Source organism: Lacerta agilis, chromosome 10, assembly GCF_009819535.1.
Source record: "Lacerta agilis isolate rLacAgi1 chromosome 10, rLacAgi1.pri, whole genome shotgun sequence".
Taxonomy (NCBI): Eukaryota; Metazoa; Chordata; class Lepidosauria; order Squamata; family Lacertidae; genus Lacerta; species Lacerta agilis.
The window spans coordinates 70,053,883-70,074,643 of record NC_046321.1 but is presented as its reverse complement, the minus strand read 5'-3'; the positions used below and the strand labels follow the sequence as shown (position 1 = coordinate 70,074,643).

Sequence of the window (20,761 nt, the reverse complement as noted above, 5' to 3'; positions counted from 1 at the left end):
CAGTTTCCACAGGGTTTGTGTAGGAGAATTTTCCAGCAGATTGTGTCAGACAGATCAAATCTGCCTGCTTCCTACTCTGGCACTCTCAATTTTGTCCAAATTAGACACGTCTTGCACAAGCTCCCACAACAGCCTTAGAGTTTGGACAGTACATCTCAAGTACTAGGAGGTCAGTGTAAGTGCTATATAATGTAATTTATCCACATGCACAATCTGTGTGTTATAGCATTAATTACTTTAGTAAACAGGGAAGGACAAGAACTCTCCTCCTCCTCCTGAACTGCTGCAACCTGTCATATGACAACCATGAGCCTTTAGAGAGAGATTATAATAGCTGCCTCGCAACACAGACTCATTCACCCATAAACCAAAGTTCTGCCAAGTTTCTACACTTAATGCCTCTCATGCACAGAAAGGTTTAATCATTAAAGCAGTGTTAGAAATTGAGATATGAAAGCTAGGAGCTAAATGGCACCTTAAACCTCGGTTATGGGCACAACAACGGAATGTCTAGGTGTGCTTTCTATAACAAGAATACAAAGCTGAAACTGAATGAACTGCAACTAAAATATTATGTTCATTTTTTTACATGGTCTGGTCCTTCCCCAGCCCACCCCCCCCCTAATATTCTTAAGAGGGTCTTCTCCAGTCTTCAGAGAATAGCTGGAAGTGGGGAGGCAGAAAAAGGTCCTCCTTTCCTTCCACTCTGCAGTTTTAATCTGAAATCTTAGGCGCAGTACTGTACCCAGAGCTCGGAAACTGCTCACGCTAATGAAACTCCCTGTCGCAAAATGCGCCTAGAACAATGGGAGTTTCAAACACTGCATCAAAGTCAAGGTCACAACAACAAGCCCTGCTACATATTTCCTTGCTACGTTAGCAATCATGTTTGCATGGCCATAGTCATTCCATGGTCACTCCCTGCAGAAGATACTTTATTATGGCCTCTTTTCTTTGCTCTTTAAGTAAGCATGAGTAAGTTTATTTCTGCTATTAACTGCACATCAGAATGCAGTTGTGTTTAACAACCTCAATCCTAAAAACATTTACTTAGGAAAGTGTGATAGTTACTTTCCGACAGCCTCCAAATACTTCTGTCAACTGCAAGGAGAAAGTTGCAACCTGTAAAATCTCACAGCTAAAGGTACAAATCCAGCTGTCCTGTTCCGGGCAAGGAGCCACTGCAAGGGCACCACCCAGCTGCTACTAATAACACCTGAGGCAGTTTTCTCGGGCTCCAGGCTTTTCAGTGTCTCAGAACCTAGGGACGTAACTATTTAGGATGGGAGGTGAGGCTTCAAGTTATGGTGTAGCCATTTGTGACCCATGACCTGAGAGTACAAGCAATACATGCTAAATATTGCATTCAATAAAAATGACTGTTCCCTCCACCACCCCCATACATCTTTGACCTTGATAGCACTGGCAGCTCAAGCCCCAAAGCAAAAAGGTTTCAAAAACTTATTTCATTGAAATGGGCTTTGAAAGTGAAGTCTACTTTTAAAATAAATATGCCATGCAATCCAACCACTGAGTAACAAATATGGTTACCGGTAGCAACCGTCAATTTAATTCTGGCAGCCATTGGCAAAAGTCTCTTATTACTCTCCATTATATGAGCAATTATTCATCAGCAATGTAAGGGTCTTTTCCAAAATGCATGCAGCTGAAAGCACCATATTTTCATCCTTTTGGAAATAATGTCAACATATTAATGCATATACTCACACCTATCATATTTAGTTGTATTCAGTGCTTATCCTGCTCAGAACATGTTTTGGGGCATCACATGGCACTGCTGCAATATTAGGATCATGCAAGAAAAACCTGACATGATTGCCTCACTAATTCCAGCATCACTCATTTGTTCAAGAGACATAAGAGTTGTGCACTCACCTGAAATCATGCTTCCTTCCTATCTGCACTTCCATCAGGGCTACTCTTCTCTTTTTGAAAAGCACAGCTCAAGTGTTTATCAACACATACCTTCCATTTCAAGGACTACATGCATTCTAAGTGGTGCCACTGCTAGCCAACTCAAATTTCAAAATGAATGGGGTTTGGGACACTAGCTTTTAGGTGCCCCCCCCCCATCTACCTGAGCTCTAACTCTAAAGCAGTGTTTTCGAACCTGTGGTTTATGGACAAGTGGGTTGTAAAACCTGTGCAAGTAGGTCAGGACCTTTATAAGCAAATCCCAAATAATTATTGCTTGAGATCCTTAACTGGCATGATCCTCTTACAACATTTTGTTTTGTTGGCATACTATAATGCTGCGTTAACACTTGTAACTAAATGTCAGAAAGGCTCCAGTCCTACATTTTAATACTCAAGAACTGCTCTCTGAGGATGGCAGGATTGAAGACCTACGGTCCAAAATTAAGGTGACAATAAATCAATGGGTCACCATACCAGATAAATTTGGGCTTGTGGGTCACCATACCAAAATGGTTGGGAAACCACTGCTCTAGGGATATTCAATTCTGCCCCATTCCCCACCATGTCAACCTAGGCGTTCCTGACTTGAGGCAAGCTATTTTTGTTTGAGCAGTTAGAGACATGTACTTGTGTATGTCATTGGCCACTCCATTTAAAATGCTTGTTGTCTGGTTTGATACAACTCCGCCTTGCCTCTGGTCAAAATTTTTGACCCCAAGGAAAAGTAAGTTCACTCTGTGCCCTGGAAGACAGAGGTATCAACAGAGTTTCAACTGCTGAGTAGGAACAGATACGTCACAAAAACCGTTTTACAAATACTTGCCAAAGTTGAAACTTAGAACAAGTTATGATATCAAGGAAACAAATACCATGAAGAAGAATGCTGAACCACATGCAAGTTATGTATTACTCTAAGATTGATGACAATGCGAGAGAACAACAAACTCAGCAAGATTCCCCAGTGCAGCAGAGTGTTCTTATGGCCCCATCTTCAGATGATCAGACTTTGTTACAGTGCTTTAATACCTTTATGAATTAACCATCTGTTCAACAACATTAGAAAGCCAGACTAAGATGAATAAAAACCCTCCCCATGCAAAGTATTTTCTTTTCATATAAAACATTCTCAATGAGCAGAGAAAAGAAATGTAAGGTTTTAACAGCAGTTTAATTTTATCTGATAAGCACAATGAGGAGAAAATAATGGTTTCCTTGCCCGTTGCTTACTTTTTAAAAAGTCAGTTCATGGAGATGGAAACGACCTAGCAAAAGAAACATCCATATAAACAAAAATCTATAAGACTCAAGATGGCACAGACGTTTGATGGGGCTTTTTCTTGTCCTACAAAAATCCCAATGGAACAGCTGTGGGAAAGATTTAAAGATGTTAATCTAGCTTCAGTTTTAAGAAGATTTCAAAAAATAATACAACCTGTACCACCGTTTTAATGCAACTGCCACTGTAAAGGGAGAGATACACATTTTAGATTACAAAAATTACACATGAAGGAAAGATAGCATGAGGTACAAGAAATGCAATAAAAAACTTCAAAATACTTAAGAGCCTGAAAACATTGATTCTCAGTTTGAAGAGGAAGGAGCAATCAAAGATCAGCCAGTATTTATAGCAACAGTAATTATATAGCCTGTCTTAATAAATACTTTTAATCATGTAATCTGGTTCAGAGAAACATGCCATTAGGTCACTATGCAAATTTACTGGTAGTTGTCTGTCAGACACAATAATTTAACTATCAGCAATCAAACCAGACTTTCTTGGGAAAAGGGCACAATAAATCACTTTAACTTAAACAAGTCAACTTCACAATTTTGTCTTAAAACTACACGGGACTGATTCTTTGTTTTCCTACATTTTCTCTCTACAGTTCACGTTATGGTCACCTTGCACAATATTTCACCCCCTAGATCTGTGCAGGAAAACCTGCATATAATATGACAAACATATGACAAGCATAATCCCCAGAAGCCCTTTTGTTGGCCTACAAGGACCTGACAATAGGCCTAATAATAACACCATCAGCACCACTCCAAACCATGGTTCAACAAGGACTGCATCAGTGCTAAAAAAAAAAAAAAAGATCTCATAAACTCAAATCAAGTATTTGACTCCAGTGCAACTCCAACTGCTCCATTAGACCCTCCTCAATCACAAAAGGCACTAAAAGCAATTACAGGTAGGTAGCCGTGTTGGTCTGCCATAGTCAAAACAAAATAAAAAATAAAAAAATTCCTTCCAGTGGCACCTTAGAGACCAACTAAGTTTGTTCTTGGTATGAAAGCTCACACCAAGAACAAACTTAGTTGGTCTCTAAGGTGCTACTGGAAGGAATTTTTTTAATTTTTTATTTTGTTTTGACTAAAAGCAATTGTTGGCTTAAAAGAAAAAGGAAGCAGCAAGAAATGACTGGACAGGGGTTATCCAGGCAGGCAAATCCACTAATCCCACTCTCTTTTGGAATAACGTAAGACCCCCCCCCCCAAACTAACAGACCACCAATGTCATATCCTGCCAATCTGGAAGACATATTTTCAGGACCTTTACAAGGACAGTCATGGTGAGAGAGGCCAAATCCCTCAAAATATTGCTCAGATCCCTCAAAATATCCCAAGGTGGGCCTGAGATCGAGAGCTTGGTAGCTCAATTGAAATAGAGGAAAGCCCCAGGAGAAGACTTAATACCCACAGAGGCCATCCAAAACAACCTGGATTTTTGGGCCCCTACCTTGGTATCACTTTTCACATGTATTGATACCTATGGATTTATTCCCAAAGACTGGGGACTCTCAATCATTGTCCTGATATACAAAAAAGGTAAGAAAGATGATCCCACCAACTACCCTGTTTCTCCTAAAATAAGACACAACCATAAAATAAGCCATAGCAGGATTTCTATGCATTTGCGAAATATAAGCCGTTCCCCAAAAATAAGCCATACCCCGAAAATAAGCCATAGTGACGTGGTACCTCCCATTAAAACAGCCTGGAGAGGTGTGGCTATGCAGCGTACCGATGTGACGCAGTTAAAATAAGACATCCCCTGAAAATAAGCCATACTGTGTTTTGTTGGGCGAAAAAAAATATAAGACGGTGTCTTATTTTAGGAGAAACACGGTATAGACCAATCAATCTCCTTAACATAGTAAGCAAACTGTATGCAAGACACCTGCAACTGAAATTCCAAGATTGGCTGGAACTAGAAAATATACTTCCAGAGGAACAAGTGGAATTCAGAGAAGGCCACTCGATCATTGACCAAAGCTTAGTTCTTCAACATCTAACAGAGAAGTACTCATCTAGTAATATTTTCCTCTCTATGCGGCCTTCACTGACTTCAGAGCAGCCTTTGACCCAATATCCAAAATAAAGCCATGGGGAAAATTGGAGACCTCCACACTTGACAGGCGTCTGTTATACTTAATATGCTCGCTACATGAAGGGACCTCGCTTAAAGTGAGATGTACCCCTCGGGGTCATCTATCCAATGCAACTGAAACAGAAAGGTGTCAAGCAAGGTACATATTGGCACCATTCTTATTCAATTTTTATATAAATGATATGGCATCCCACCTTCACAACATGAACTTCCATCCTCCAAAACTAACAGGAATTGAGAATTTCTTTATTATTGTGCATTTGCCTCAATGCTTTAAAGGATTTTCTCATTAGGAAAATCAGGGTTGGTTTACACAGGTGAGCTGCCTCTGTACAATCCTGTCAGGAAACTGTCCCCGGCTCAGCGCAGGGTGGTGGAAGGGCTTTCGGGATGTTACAGAGAGCCCCGACCCCACCTGAACAGCAGCACCTCCTCCTCCAGTAGAGGAAGCAGCAATGTCTCCAGTGGGGAGGGACAGGCGGCTCAGAGGCTGGAGAGCAGAGGCTCTGGGGATGGTGGAGACAGGGGCGTAGCAAGGGGGGCAGAGGGGTCCCCGGGCAGCGCCTCTGCTGGGGGTAACACATCGGGGGGCGGCCCCGCCCCTGGGCTTTTTTTTACTTAAAATTTTTTTAAAAAAAAATCTTTTTAGGCTATTTTCGGCACTGCCGGGGTGGAGCCGCAGGGGCGGCCGGCGAGGAGGGGTGTCACCCCCCCCTCGCTGGCCGCCCCTGCGGCTCCGCCCTGGCAGCGCCGAAAATAGCCCCCACCCTTCCAGCGGCGGAGCTCGGCATGGAGGCAAGGGGCGGGCCAGCGAGGTGGGGTGCCACCCCCTCCTCGCTGGCCCGCCCCTTGCTTCTTTGCCGAGCTCCGCTGCTGGCTGGCTTGCGGAGCCAGGGCATGGAGAGGGGTGGGCCAGCGAGGAGGGACACCCCTCTTTGCTGGCCCGTCCCTCTCCCTGCCCGATTTGCACTCCGCCAAGGGAGCCTGGGCGGCGGATTCGGGAGCCTTTGCAGCCCACAAAGACTCCTGAATCCGCCGCCCAGCACCCCTTCGTGCAGCGGCTGCTCACACAGGCACGAGCAACCATGGCACGAAGGGGTGCCGCCGCGGGGCAGTGGCTCCGGGAGTCTCCCAAATCCGCCACCCGGCACCCCCGGGGGCGGGGCGTCGCGTGCATCATGACGTCATGACGCATGCACGCCCCGCGATGCCCCGCCCCCAGGGGTGTCTCTTGGCTTCCCGTCCCCCGCAGCCAAGGGGCTAAGAACGCCCCTGGGTGGAGACACGCCATTTCCATCGCCCCAAGTGCGCAGAGGAGTGAAACGTAAGGAGGGGAGGCGGAGATTTCGTATACCAAAACTCTTATGTTGGGGTCACAGCCGGAAGGGGCCTCTCCCGGATTTTGCGAGTGACTGATACAGACATGAACTTGTAGCTCTGCACTGTAAATAGTATGCACAATAAAACTGCTAAAAGACAGGACAGAGTTTTGGCTGTTTACTCATGAGCAACCACCCAACGGACCTTACAAATCCCTTCTGCCAACTACCAAGTACACAGATTACAGTGGTGCCTCGCAAGATGAAATTAACCAGCACCCAGGACTATTCAGTCATTGGTAAGATGCTTGTTCATATACACAACTGTCTATCTTGGACCGGGGGGGGGGGCGGAATCAAACATAAATAGTAGCCTTTATCATACAACCAGCTAAATAGTCAAAATAGTCAAAATTCTGAGCAAGCTTTCAAGCTGAGTAAAGCTATTTGTTCTTCAGGCTGGATATTAGGTGAACACACCCAGGAGGAGGAGTGGGGTGGCTAAGTACACTGAAGTTTATGGTACATTTGCAGCTAGGAAACACTGCACCAGACACTAGTTTTGTCATAAAAGCAAAATAATTCATTAGTGACTCATTGCTGTCTTAAGCAATCTTAAAAAAGAAAGAAAGAGCAGCCATCCTACAAGAATAATAAAATGTAGATCAACACTGTCACCCAGAATTGACAGTGTCTTCCACACCTATCAGCCAATCTCCCATTCCCACCACCCTTCTGAGTAATACCCCTCCCCACTCCCTCACTATATTTAAGGGTCTGGTGACTTCCATTTCAGTGTATCTGAAGAAGTGTGCATGCACACGAAAGCTCATACCAAGAACAAACATAGTTGGTCTCTAAGGTGCTACTGGAAGGAATTTTTATTTTGTTTTGTTTTGTTTTGACCCAGAATTGAGTCTAGACTCACAAGAGCAGCCAAGACTAGCGCCCATTGGGACAGAAGGCAACAGGTGAAAGCAGATTCAGCTGCAGGTGGAACCAACTAGTCCTGGTTTTGCCACATTCTCCTCCTTCCTGAATTCTGCAAAGAGAACATACAGTAGACACTGAGGATGAGGAAGCTTAGAACCAGAGCTACCCCATCCCCACCCTGGACTGGTTGTAAGCAACAGGGTAGTGTGAGTTGCTGGCACCTGGTGTGGGCAAGCCGCTGGTACTGCCGGAGTGCACCCCCACCGGAGCCCAGCGGGGCCATGCTGCGTAGGGTGGGAGCTTGAGGGGGAGGCAGCGGGCAGACGCCAGCCCCATGCTGCCATTTTAGGCAGTGCAGAGCCTGCAGGTGCCTGAGCCACTGTATCACTCCCGGGAGAGATGTGTGGCTCGGGTGCACTGCAGGCCCCGCGCAAAGTGCCACCCCCCATGGTGTGGCACCCAGTGCCCCCCACTCCCTCTGTTGCTGAGGCCCATGGAGAAGAGCACCAGGCTGGGCTGCACTCGGGTCGCCCCTTGCCCACCTGCCTCCGTCTGTGCCTGCTCACTGTAGGCCTGGGCTGCTTTGCTGCCTTCGCTGGGGCGGGGAACCCCAAGAAAGCCGGTGCCCGCATGGGGGTGCCAGGTTGCACATACCCACACACACACACACCCAAATTTTGTGCCCAGGGCCACAGACCCCCTGCCCCGCCCACGCTATACCACTGGTTGTAAATTTCAACTCCGGTTCAGCCCTTGATGGTATAATTATGTACAGAATTGTACGGAGGAAAAGTATATCTGGGTAAAACAAATAAATAAAACTCAAAAACCATTTATTGCTATTAACCTTCACTGACTTCAAGAGGACTGTATTGAGTATGTGGCCTGAAGAACATATTTAAATCTGCCATGGCTGGGAAAACCCCATTGAGAAAATTGAATAAGCATTGCCCATGCTAACTAAGTACTTTTTCATCATACATATTTAAGTATTCATAACATGGGCACCAAAAATAAAATCCAGTCATCGTCATCACTCCCTTATGCACTTCTAAGGTAAATATTTCATGCTTGCTCAAAAGTTGGGAGAAGTATAGTTAAAGCTATGGTTTTCCCAGTAGTAATGTACGGAAGTGAGAGCTGGACCATCAAGAAGGCTGATCGCCGAAGAATTGATGCTTTTGAATTCTGGTGCTGGAGGAGACTCTTGAGAGTCCCATGGACTGCAAGAAGATCAAACCTATCCATTCTTAAGGAAACCAGGCCTGAGTGCTCACTGGAAGAACAGATCCTGAAGCTGAGGCTCCAATACTTTGGCCACCTCATGAGAAGAGAAGACTCCCTGGAAAAGACCCTGATGTTGGGAAAGATTGAGGGCACAAGGAGAAGGGGACGACAGAGGACAAGATGGTTGGACAGTGTTCTCAAAGCTACCAGCATGAGTCTGACCAAACTGCGGGAGGCAGTGAAGGATAGGCGTGCCTGGCGTGCTCTGGTCCATGGGGTCATGAAGAGTCGGACATGAGTGAACAACAACAATCACCATCAGGTTCTGTCAGAGCAACAAGAGAGCCGCTAGAGATGGCACAGATAGCACATGCATTTCCAAATCATTGAAACTCTACTCTCTTAATTTTAGAACACCTGTAGGTCACTCAACAAACAGTGGCTCATGCATCCCAAATTTTTACTTTGAATTTCAAAGCTTTTACATTACATACCAGATTACCTTTTACTTTCATTTAGCTACTTAATGTACTCTCCCCAACCCTTCACTTTAAATACCTTTATGGTTTTTAAATGAGATGGGGGGGGGCTCACTGGTACTTACCTGAAAGCAATTTTAAATAAATGGCTGATGTGAGGATTGTGTGGGGAAGGAAAGGCAAGAGAGCTGCCATCATGTTAATAATAATAATAATAAAGATGCCAAGGTATACTACCAGTCTGAGGAGGGCCAGAGAATAAAAGCATTAGCAGTTTGCTAGAAAACACAAAAGCTTGGGAGAATGGCACAGGGATTATCAAATGAAAGGTATTTGCTACTCAAGTTTTCCATGAATCAAATGTAACACTATTTTTCCCCCAGCATAGATAAAGTAACACACACAGTTCTATGTGCAATTTCATATTTCCTTTTCAAACGTATAATGTGTTGGGGTAGTGTATAATTTTTAAAAATACATTCTCAGGGTTTCTCAAGATTAGTGACAGCCCTTAAGTTTGAACTTCGTAAGCAGAATCTTACCTAGCATCTCATGAGCCAAATTTGAACTCATGTTTGACACACAAGCCAGAGGTTCCCCCTCCTGATCTAGACCTGTACATTTCTAAATCTTGCCATACACAAATTTTTAACACACCCACACTTGTATTCCTTCCTTCCTCCAATGTGGATTTATTTTCCTTAATAGTTTTCTTCATCATCTTTGATAAATGTGATACAATGTGTAGCAAATTTTAGATGTAGCATTTTCATACTGCTGAGTACATCTGAATGGACCAAATAATATATATATACTTACCCCTCACAGACTCAGCAGCAAAACTCCCTTCCCTAAGCACATGCTTCTGTGATATGTGTGCAACCCCACTCACCCCACCATGCAACTGACTATTTGAAAATGCAAACACGAGGATAATGTCACAGCAAGTCTAAAGGTTAACCAGCTGAAGAGCTGGCTGAGTATCAGCTTCAAAAACGGGCATGTACAAATTTACCTCTCACCTTTAACTCATTTTTGTAAAGAGTGCACTTTTTGCCAATGCACATTACACTAAGCAGCAAATACTTTTTGTTTTGTTTTGTTTCAAGGTTCTAAAAATTGAGGTGCACATTAGATTTGATGGCGCATTGGACTTGAGTAAATACAGCAACCCTCCTCCAATGGTTGAAACATCCTGAGTAGGGCTTCCAATGAAAACCTCAGCAAACAGGTGGATCTAAATGGATGAAGGCCCCATGCCAGTTAGGGTTTTATAGGCTAATGTCAGCAGTTTCAACTGTGCTCAGAGCAAACTCAGTAAGTGCATACAGGTGATACTCAAAAAATTAGAATATCGTGGAAAAGTTCATTTATTTCAGGAATTCAACTTAAAAGGTGAAACTAACATATGAGATAGACTCATGACCAGGGGCGTTCCTAGCCCCTTGGCTGCCCGGGGCGGGAAGCCAAGAGGCACCCCTGGGGGCGGGGGCATCGCGGCGCGTGCGTGCATCATGACGTCATGACGCACGTACACGCTGCGACGCCCTGGGCGCCCCGGGGGATGCCGGGCGGGGGCTTTGGGACTATCTGCAGCCCGCAGAGACTCCCGAAGTGGCAGCCCGGCATCCCCAGGGGCGGAGCATCGCAGTGTGTGCGTCATGACGCACGCACACACGGCGACGCCCCGCCCCCGGGGGATGCCGGGCGGGGGCTTTGGGGGCCTCTGCGGGCTGCAAAGAGTCCCGAAGCTTCGCTGGCCCACCCCTCTCCTTGCCCCGGCTCCGCAAGCCAGCCAGCGGCGCGGAAAGCCGCTGGAGGGCGGGGGCTATTTCCGGCACTGCCGGGGCAGAGCCGCAGGGGCGGCCAGCGAGGGGGGTGACACCCCGACTCGCTGGCGGCCCCTGCGGCTCCACCCCGGCAGTGCCGAAAATAGCCTAAAAATAATTTTTAAAAAAAGTTTTTTTAAAAGCCCAGTGGGCGGGGCCGCCCCCGATGTGTCACCCCCAGCAGGGGCGCTGCCCAGGGCCCCCCGCCCCCTCCACCCCTCTGCGACGCCCCTGCTCATGACATGCACAGCAAGAGATGTCAAGCCTTTATAACTGTGATGATTGTGACGTACAGCTGATGAAAACCCCAAATTCACAATCTCAGAAAATTAGAATATTGTGAAAAGGTGCAGTAGCTACTCAATCCATAACACCTGCAAAGGGTTCCTGAGCCTTTAAATGGTCTCCCAGTCTGGGTCAGTAGGAATCACAATCATGGGGATGGCTGCTGACCTGACAGCTGTGCAGAAAACCATCACTGAAACCCTCCATAAGGAGGAAAAGCCTCAAAAGGTAATTGCGGAAGAAGTTGGATGTTCCCAAAGTGCTGTATCAAAGCACATTAATGGGACGTTATGTGGAAGGAGAAAATGTGGAAGAAAAAGGGGCACAAGCAGCAGGGATGACCGCAGCCTGGAGAGGATTGTCAGGAAAGGACCATTCAAAGGTGTTGGGGACTTTCACAAGGAGTGGACTGAGGCTGGAGTTAGTGCATCCAGAGCCGCCACACACAGATGGATCCTGGAGAGGGGCTTCAGATGTCGTATTCCTCTTGTCAAGCCACTCCTGAACAAGAAACAATGTCAGAAGCGTCTTACCTGGGCTACATAAAAAAAGAACTGGTCTGTTGTTCAGTGGTCCCACCATCAACCTAACAATGAAACAATTTATGCAAGAAATACACTTTTTGGACACTACTATAAAAATACAGGATGGACACATAGACACCACCTTATACCGTAAACCAACTGACCGACAAACATATCTACATGCTTCTAGCTACCATCCCAAACATACCAAACAATCCATTGTATATAGCCAGGCCCTACGTTACAGCTGCATCTGTTCCAACTCTACAGACAGAGACTCTCACCTAAGAGATTTTCAGCAAACCTTTTTAGAACTAAAATATCCACCTGGTGAAGTTAAACAACAGATGAACAGAGCCAGACTGATACCCAGAGAGAACTTGCTGCAAGACAGACCCAAAAAAGAAAATAACAGAACACCACTAGTAATCACATACAACTCCCAAATTAAAACAGTACAACGCATCATCAGAGATCTACAACCTCTCCTAGACAATGACAGTTCTCTTTCTCAAGCTCTGGGAGGAAGACCCTTCATCGCCTACAGACAGCCACCCAATCTCAAACAGCTCCTCACCCACAATAATACAACAACAGGACTCAACATGGACACTGGTACCAGAGCCTGCAATAAACCCAGATGCCAACTTTGCTGACACATAAACCCGGACAACACCATTACTGGTCCCAACAACATCAAACATACCATCTCAGGACTATTTAATTGTTCATCTTCCAACATTGTGTATGCAATCAAATGCCAACAGTGCCCTTCAGCTCTCTATATTGGACAAACAGGCCAAACCCTACGCCAAAGGATAAATGGACATACCGGTACATCTGATATCAGGAATCACAAGACAGAGAAACCAGTAGGAGAACACTTCAATCTCCCAGGACATTCTATAAAAGATCTCAAAGTAGCTGTCTTAATACAAAGAAATTTCAGAAATAGACTGGAAAGAGAAGTGGCTGAATTGCAACTAATCACCAAACTTAAAACCATGGAGAAACCTGGTCTGAACAAAGACATTGGATTCTTATCTCATTATACATAACAAAGCTATCTTTAGCCATCTCACCCCTTGCCTTTCCCTGCAAAACTAATTGCAGCCGTTAAGAGTCGTCAACAGGTTTTCCACACCTATCAGCTGATCACCCATTCCCACCACCCTTCTAAGTAATACCCCTCCCCACTCCCTCACTATCTGGTGACTTCTGTTTCAGTGTATCTGAAGAAGTGTGCATGCACACGAAAGTTCATACCAAGAACAAACTCAGTTGGTCTCTAAGGTGCTACTGGAAAGAATTTTCTATTTTGTTTCGACCTGTATCTTTAATTTGCCTTATTGAATTAGGTGTGTTTGGACTCTAAATAGAGAAAGAGGCAGCAGCAAACACTCAACCCCAATACTCCTGTACACACTGGCTCCTCTTCCATCTTTGCATGCTCAACATGATGATCTGAAGGTAGATTCTAACAGTCCTCAACTGACAATCCTCCTACTGTAGTAGCCTGTTTAGAACGAAGGCAGACCATGGCTTCAAGCAAATGCATGCACTCTCAGGGAGGAGATTGCAACTGCTTCACTTTGCCCCAGTAGTTTTTCTTCTGCATCATGTTGAGCTAAACCATGGCCTTGCTTAGCATGTTGCCAAAACCTATGTTTAGTAAAACAAACCCTGGCTTAGTGTAACATGTGAAGCAGGCATGTCACTTCTCATCATTTGTTCACCCCCCCCCCCCCCGGAATTCATGTCAAGCCCAATGTGGCAATCCTACAGTACCTAAAGAAAGCTGCAAATTCATAAAAAGCCAGGCAACATTTTTAGCAAAAAGAAAATACTTCCACTGAATATAAGCAGAAGCGGGTTATGTTCAAAACAAAAGCCAACTATGACACAGGTGGAGAGTTCCAACATTAAACAAAGTATTTTTGCACTATTCCTCAAGAGACTAAGTGCAGCATACAGGCTAAATCTGAGAGCCAGTGTGGTGTGAGAGCCAGTGTGGTGTAGTGGTTAAGAGCGGTAGACTCGTTATCTGGGGAACCGGGTTCGTGTCTCCACTCCTCCACATGCAGCTGCTGGGTGACCTTGGGCTAGTCACACTTCTCTGAAGTCTCTCAGCCCCACTCACCCCACAGAGTGTTTGTTGTGGGGGAGGAAGGGAAAGGAGAATGTTAGCCGCTTTGAGACTCCTTCGGGTAGTGAAAAGCGGGATATCAAATCCAAACTCTTCTTCTTAGGGTGCGGAACCTCTGCCTTGCTGGCCAATCATGGCCAAGCAGGAGTCCCAATTTGGCCTGCAAGGCAGTTTCCCCCAAACCATGTTCTCTTGCCTATCAGTTGACACTACTAATTTGGCACTGGCTGCTTGATCCTGTTCCCAGGAGGCAACAAGATTGTGTGGCCAAGGCAGCAGGATTCAATCCCTGCTCATCAGCTGAGCATGGGGAGAAGCACACTTTGAAGCACCTTGCACAGAGGCTCTTGCAAAAAGCTATCTTAAACCCCTTTTCAAGTTTCCCTAATTCCCCATTAAGTTTCCCCCTCAAATTCCTGATATCAGGGAATATTATAGAGGAAGGGGGTGACTTAGAAAAGCTTTTTCTCCTTTTCCTTCCTCTGGGAGGGGGGCTGTCTTTTTCTCCTTTGCCAGGAATTTGATGCCCACCTGTCAAATTTGGCCCATAATGCTGACCCTGATAAGGATATGGCCCTTGGAACCAAAACACACTTTCCTTTTTTAAAGAAGCAGAAGAAGCAGCTACATGCAGGCTTGAGTTAGTTCACCACCACCACCACCCCCAGTCCTTTTGGCGGGCCAGACTGCGTGTGCGCGCACATGGTGGAAGGGGCTTCTCTCTCTCCCCCTCTCTGCCTCAGCCCTCCCCTCCCCCTCCCCACCTTCTCCGCTGCTCTGCCTGCGGTGGCGCCGCCTCTCCTTTCCGTGCCAGCTTTCCCCGGGTGGGAGGTGAGGCTTCCTATTAAAGCCCAGCCCCCTTCCTCCGCAGGGTGGGGAGAAGCCAAGAAGAGGGAGGGAGGAGGTGCCACCGCCGTGTGTGTGTGAGGGAGGGAGGGAGGGAGGGGGAAAATCATGGGGGGGGGGATGGCACCTGGATTTTTTTTTTTAATGGCAATTGCACTGATCCAAGCAGTGACTCCAGAATCGTCCGCGGGCTGGATCCAGAGGGCAATTGGGCCTGACCCAGCCCACAGGCCTTAGTTTGCCGACCCCTGAGTTAGATGAATCATAACATCCCAGGATGCAGAATGAACTCTTAGCAAAATATAATTTCTCTCATTTACTTCACAACAGCTCTCACCAGAAAGTAAAACGAACTTAGGTGGTCCTCAAACCAATGATCCATCTCCAGATAGGGCTTTTTAGCCTTATCTGGATGCCTGAACTATCAGGTGCTGTTCAGGCAAAGTACTTCAACAGCTGGATGGCACAGATCAATGAAACTAAAACCTCTTTTTCTCTTGCCACAGTGTCTTCCTTTGAAGTCCATACTACTGAAAAATCAACAGCTGAAGAACACGTGCTATCATACAACTCTGAATACAACGACAATATTGCACAGCATGGTGCTTTGTTCAGTAATCCCAGATTATAGAAAGCATTACAGTTTCTTTTGTTGAAGCCAATCCTGTTTTTGAGTACCTTATTGGAGTAAACAGGAAAACTAATTTTGAAAACTATGTTAAGATTAGAATTACTAAGTACCTTGTTTAATACACCAATCCATTCCACACTATGGTTCTCAAGGTTTAGGCCCTACAGACAAACATTTTTAGTGCATAAGTGTTCAGAGTCCTTCATATCAGCAGTCTTTACCAGGCCATATAATAATGAAGGTCTGCATGATGCACCCTCATATTGCAATCGGGGAAGGGGGGGAGGATTGCTGAGACTAAAAGAACAGAGGGTTTCCTAAGGCCATCTAACCAGTGTTAGAAACTGGATAGAAAAGTCATTTGCCACATGGCTCCTGGAACGTAGGTTATGGGCGCAAAAACATAATGGCTAGTCGCCATTTCGCACCCCCCACCCCCAGTTCAGCGGCACTTTCTATTTCTTTTTTTCTGAAACGCAGGAAGTCATTCTTAATTCACATCAGTGACACATTGTTAATATCACATTTTTAATAGTAATTCTTAATTGGACGCCACAAACATAAATGGGGCTCTGCCCCTGCAATATCAGCCAAAACCATAAGTCATTTGAATAATTAATATTTACAAATACCAGGGTGTGAGTGTGTTGGTATACCATATATGTTACGAATGTATTGTGCTAGATTTGAAGTTACATGTTTCGGGTAGGGAGGGGAGGCAAAGCGGCACACAGAAGGCAGCAGCCAGCAATCTAGCAGCAATCTCATGGCGGGGGGGACGGGACAAAACAGCACTTAAGCGTTGGAAGGCAGCAACTTTGGAGTCGGGCGGGGAGGAATTTCTGCTCCGTGCCCTCAGCAGCAGCTTGGCGTCTCGTGCTGCTGCGAGGGAATTGGCCAGAGCCGTCTCATCCATAGAGGCCGGTGGCGCGGCGCGCCAGGGCGCAGGGCACCCCAGGGGCGCCCCCGCGAGCCCACCGGCATACTGGGCTCCCCCTCCCCAACCCGCCCCCGCCCCCACGGGCAGGCGGGCACTCGCGCGCCGGCGGGCGGGCGGGCTGTAAGCCGCCCGCCCTCGCCTCCCGGAGCCCCAGCTGGAGCGCTGAAGCGGCACGGGCTTTGCGCGACCTTCCAGCACTCCAGCTGGGGCTCTGGGAGGCAAGGGCGGCCGGCTTGCAGCCCGCCCGCCCTCCCGCCGGTGCGCGAGCGCCCGCCCGCCCGCCCCTCATCCTCCGCCCGCCGGAGCGCGGGCGCCCGCTCCAACGCCACGCCTCTCATCCCCGCTCGCCCACCCCCCCTCCCGAGGGGCGGCCAGTGCGGGAGGGAGGCGGGTGGAGAGGCGGCAGGCTGGGGGCGCCGAGGGATCGCTGCGCCAGGGCGGCTGATCCCTCTAAGACAGGCCTGGAATTGGCAATTGTTAATGTACATTACAAACATAAATGGGGCTCAGCCTCAGCAGTAGTGGCCAATTAGAAGTCAGTTGAAAATATAATATTTATAAATACCAGTATATATATATACTCTTAACACAATATATTATGTTGCCACTTCAGCAACTGCAGTCACAGTTAAACATGTCTATTATTATATCAAAATTCTAGGAAGAACAGACCTAACAGCACAATCCTAACCATTTCTACATAGAAATAGATCCTACTGAATTCAAAAGGACTTGCTGCCAGGCAAATGGGATTGGGATCGCAACCTAATTCATTATTTTTTAGCAGTACCTCTCCAGCAGCATGCTTATGAACACTCCATTCGCAAGATGACATTTTTTGCAGGACTGCCTGTACAGCTGAGCCTTCACAATCCTGTTACATGAAAGGTTCTAGGGTGCCACATTTACCATGGCAAACTAACTATGTAAATGTTAATGCATTTTGGAGACCTTCCTTTTAATATCTAGAATTTGAGAATCTCTCAAAACATTAAAAGAATACTGTAAGCACCACCCTCCCTCTCCCACTCGATGGCTGCCATGTCCACTCAAGAGTGAGGATAAACAAGATGTCAGACGTACGCTACTGTGTGGCATAAACGAAATGAACATTTGTAGGCTAGTCTACAAATGGGAGTGTGCATACCCAATCAATATCTCATGTGGATATTATTGGGCACAAATATTACCTCAGTCTGGAAATGGGCCAGAAAAACTTTCAGTTTCACAATCTTATTTAAATGAACTCCAGAAAACATCCATTTGCCCTACAAATGTGGGTGTAAATGGCAAAAACTGCAACCTCAGATCAATCTGCAAAACAGACAGCAGCACTACCCAAAACGAAACCAGATTTTTGCAGATTAAATACTGAAAGAGAGCAAGCTATTCCATTGCTAGCCCAATTCAAGTCCAAAAACATACACATTTTCTGCATAAATTGGGATCTGGCATAAATTGGCCTGATTAGAAAGCTTCAACCCTTGATAGAACGAGCAAAAGGATTCTATTGCAATCATCTGAAAACTCTGGTGCCCAACTCAATGGACAGAGATTTATTTACTGTCTCTTCACAGTCCAGTAAGCATTCAATTCTAACTAGCAGTGATGCTGCCAAAGCGTGATGCAGAACTGGGTAAAACCACAAGTCAGACTTTGTAACTCTGAAGCTCAGGCAGACAGCATGGTTTGGTCTGGGATGCATTCATTTATTTTCCTTCAACATTCCTGCCCTCAACCCTCCCATTTTCGCACAGGCATGTTATCTCTTCTGCCATCCAATGCAGGGTGTGACAGGTGTTAAATCTTTCAAAAGTGCCTTTTCCAATATTGCATTTTCATTTATAAACATTACTCAAACCCATAAGCACTAGTAACTTGCAATTTAGCAAAAGCTCTGCTGAGGTTATCAAAATGACATGGAAACGCTTAACTGCACAGCACAGGATTAGGAGTTTTGAAACACACATAACCCAACTGTGTACCATTATCAGTGACTCATAGGAACAGTCACCACAGACCTTTAGAAAGGAACTTGCTGCTGCATGGACCAACAAACCAAAACCCATCCGTTCAACCCTTTCTACTGTGAGACTAAACTAGACTTATTCAAACCTTCCTATTAAAAAACAAACCAACCCTGAGCCACTCCTGCAGCGGCAAAGTTGATTTATTCCCCTCGGCGGGATCCTAGGGATGCTTCCTGGGCTAATCTTTTGTCACTGCACAGGGGCAGATGAACAAGCTGTGCACTTCGCAGAGGAGAGGAAAGGGGAATGTGTGTAGTTTTCTTATACTTGAGGGGAGATTTATTTTTTACCCTACAGAGAAGCGACCCTCTTTACGCACCAGTACCGAGAGATCAGCCTGACGTTTCGACGCATCACGAGTCCAACCCCATGCGCACGTACATGGGAGTACGTCCCACTGAACTCCGTGGCACTTAACTTGAACAGAAGCGGGCTGCCCATTTCAATTTTTTTTTTTTTACAGTATTTAAATGGTAGGGAACGTGAGAAGGCGCCGATGTAAAAGAGGCATTAGAAGGGGGGAATGAGGGGTGGGGAGAGAGAAGAGGACGCAAAACGGAAGAAGGGAAAGGCGTCGGGTTCTGGGAGAGAGGAGACGCTGCAGGGAAAGGGGGTGGAAAGGGAAGGAAGGAAGGACGGACGGCCAGCCCAGGGAGACGAGGAAAAAGCCCAGCCTGGCCGGCGCAAAAGGGAGGAACGTGTGAGGAGGAGGAGGAGGAGGAGGAGGGGAAGGGCGAAGACGAGGGCGCCAGGAAAGTGGCCCAACTCCGAAGTTACGACTTACAGCCTTTCTGCAGCAGAATCCAGCCCAGCCGGGGATCTCCGGCGGCCCCCTCGGGAAGACTGCAGCAGTCGCCTCCTCCGCAACAAGCGGCGAAGCCCAGCCGAGAGCGAGCGCCTCCTCTCCCGACCCGGGGCGCGCAGAGGACGGAGCCCCCGTCGCTTCCCGCGGCGCGCAAGTTCGCGTCTTCTTCCTTCGGCAGCCCGAGGCGCCGCCGAGCTGCGGGGCGGACCAAAGGCGCCCCCTCCCCGCCCCTCTCTCTCTCCCCCCCCCCCGGCTGGGGGCGGAGCTCCTCCCTCCCGCGGCCCCCTCTGCGCCTCTGCAGCCTCCTGCCCGCGGCTCTCCTCCGGCTCACGGGAGCTGCTGCCGCCGCCGCCGCCGCCGCTGCTCTGCCCGCCCCCTCGCTCTCTGCGCGCTCCTGCTCCGGGAGAGATGCCGCGTAACGGAACTGGGGCGCGAGCACAGCATTGTGGGAGCCCTTAAAGCAGCAGCTCGGGGAGGGCCCGATCCGCACGACGCCTTGCCTCGGTTCGGTTCGGCGGCTGTTTCGCAAGTGCCATGGATACGTGACGCAGAGCGGGCTGGTTCGCGGGGCGCCCCCTTCAGCTCCCAGGGGAAATCGGAGGAGCGCCGCCGGCAGAACTTCTTGCGGCTCCGGAATCTCGAGGCCCCTGCGTGCCTAAACCCAGGGCTTCCCTTTCTCCTCGCGTGGCTGCACGCATCCTCACCACAGTAAAGCCAGACCGGACGTTAGCCTTCATAGACGGGGGTTTCAGGGTAAGCAGGGCCGTCTTAAGGATACCCGGCGCCTCCGGTGCCCCGCCTCCCCGGTTTCACCTTTTTACAGCACTGTCAGCAGCTTTGCAGGGATGGAGGGGCCCCAAAATTTATATATATTTTTGCATTTTAGAAGACACCTGCTTCTTGGGAGAAAAGCAATGACAAACCTAGACAGCATCTTAAAAAGCAGAGACATCACCTTGCCGACAAAGGTCTGTATAGTTGAAGCTATGGTTTTCCCAGTAGTAATGTACGGAAGTGAGAGCTGGACCATAAAGAAGGCTGATCGCCGAAGAATTGATGCTTTTGAATTATGGTGCTGGGGGAGACTCTTGAGAGTCCCATGGATTGCAAGAAGATCAAACCTTTCCATTCTGAAGGAAATAAGCCCTGAGTGCTCACTGGAAGGACAGATCCTGAAGCTGAGGCTCCAATACTTTGGTGACCTCATGAGAAGAGAAGACTCCCTGGAAAAGATCCTGATGTTGGGAAAGATGGATGGATGGCACAAGGAGAAGGGGACGACAGAAGACGAGATGGTTGGACATTGTTCTCGAAGCTACCAACATGAGTCTGACCAAATTGCAGGAGATAGTGGAAGACAGGAGTGCCTGGCATGCTCTGGTCCATGGGGTCACGAACAGTCGGAGTCGGACACGACTAAACGACTAAACAACAA

At 47.3% G+C, this 20,761-nt stretch overlaps 1 protein-coding gene across 1 annotated transcript in view; it reads right to left on the bottom strand.

Moving 5' to 3' along the window:
* RASSF8 (Ras association domain family member 8) overlaps positions 1 to 19,390 on the bottom strand; it is a 103,311-nt gene extending 83,921 nt beyond the window's left edge. The window contains exon 1 of the mRNA XM_033161440.1: positions 19,306 to 19,390. The gene's annotated coding sequence lies outside the window, so the exon portion shown is untranslated. The remainder of the gene's footprint in view (positions 1 to 19,305) is intronic.
* Between the last annotated feature and the right edge of the window lie 1,371 nt (positions 19,391 to 20,761).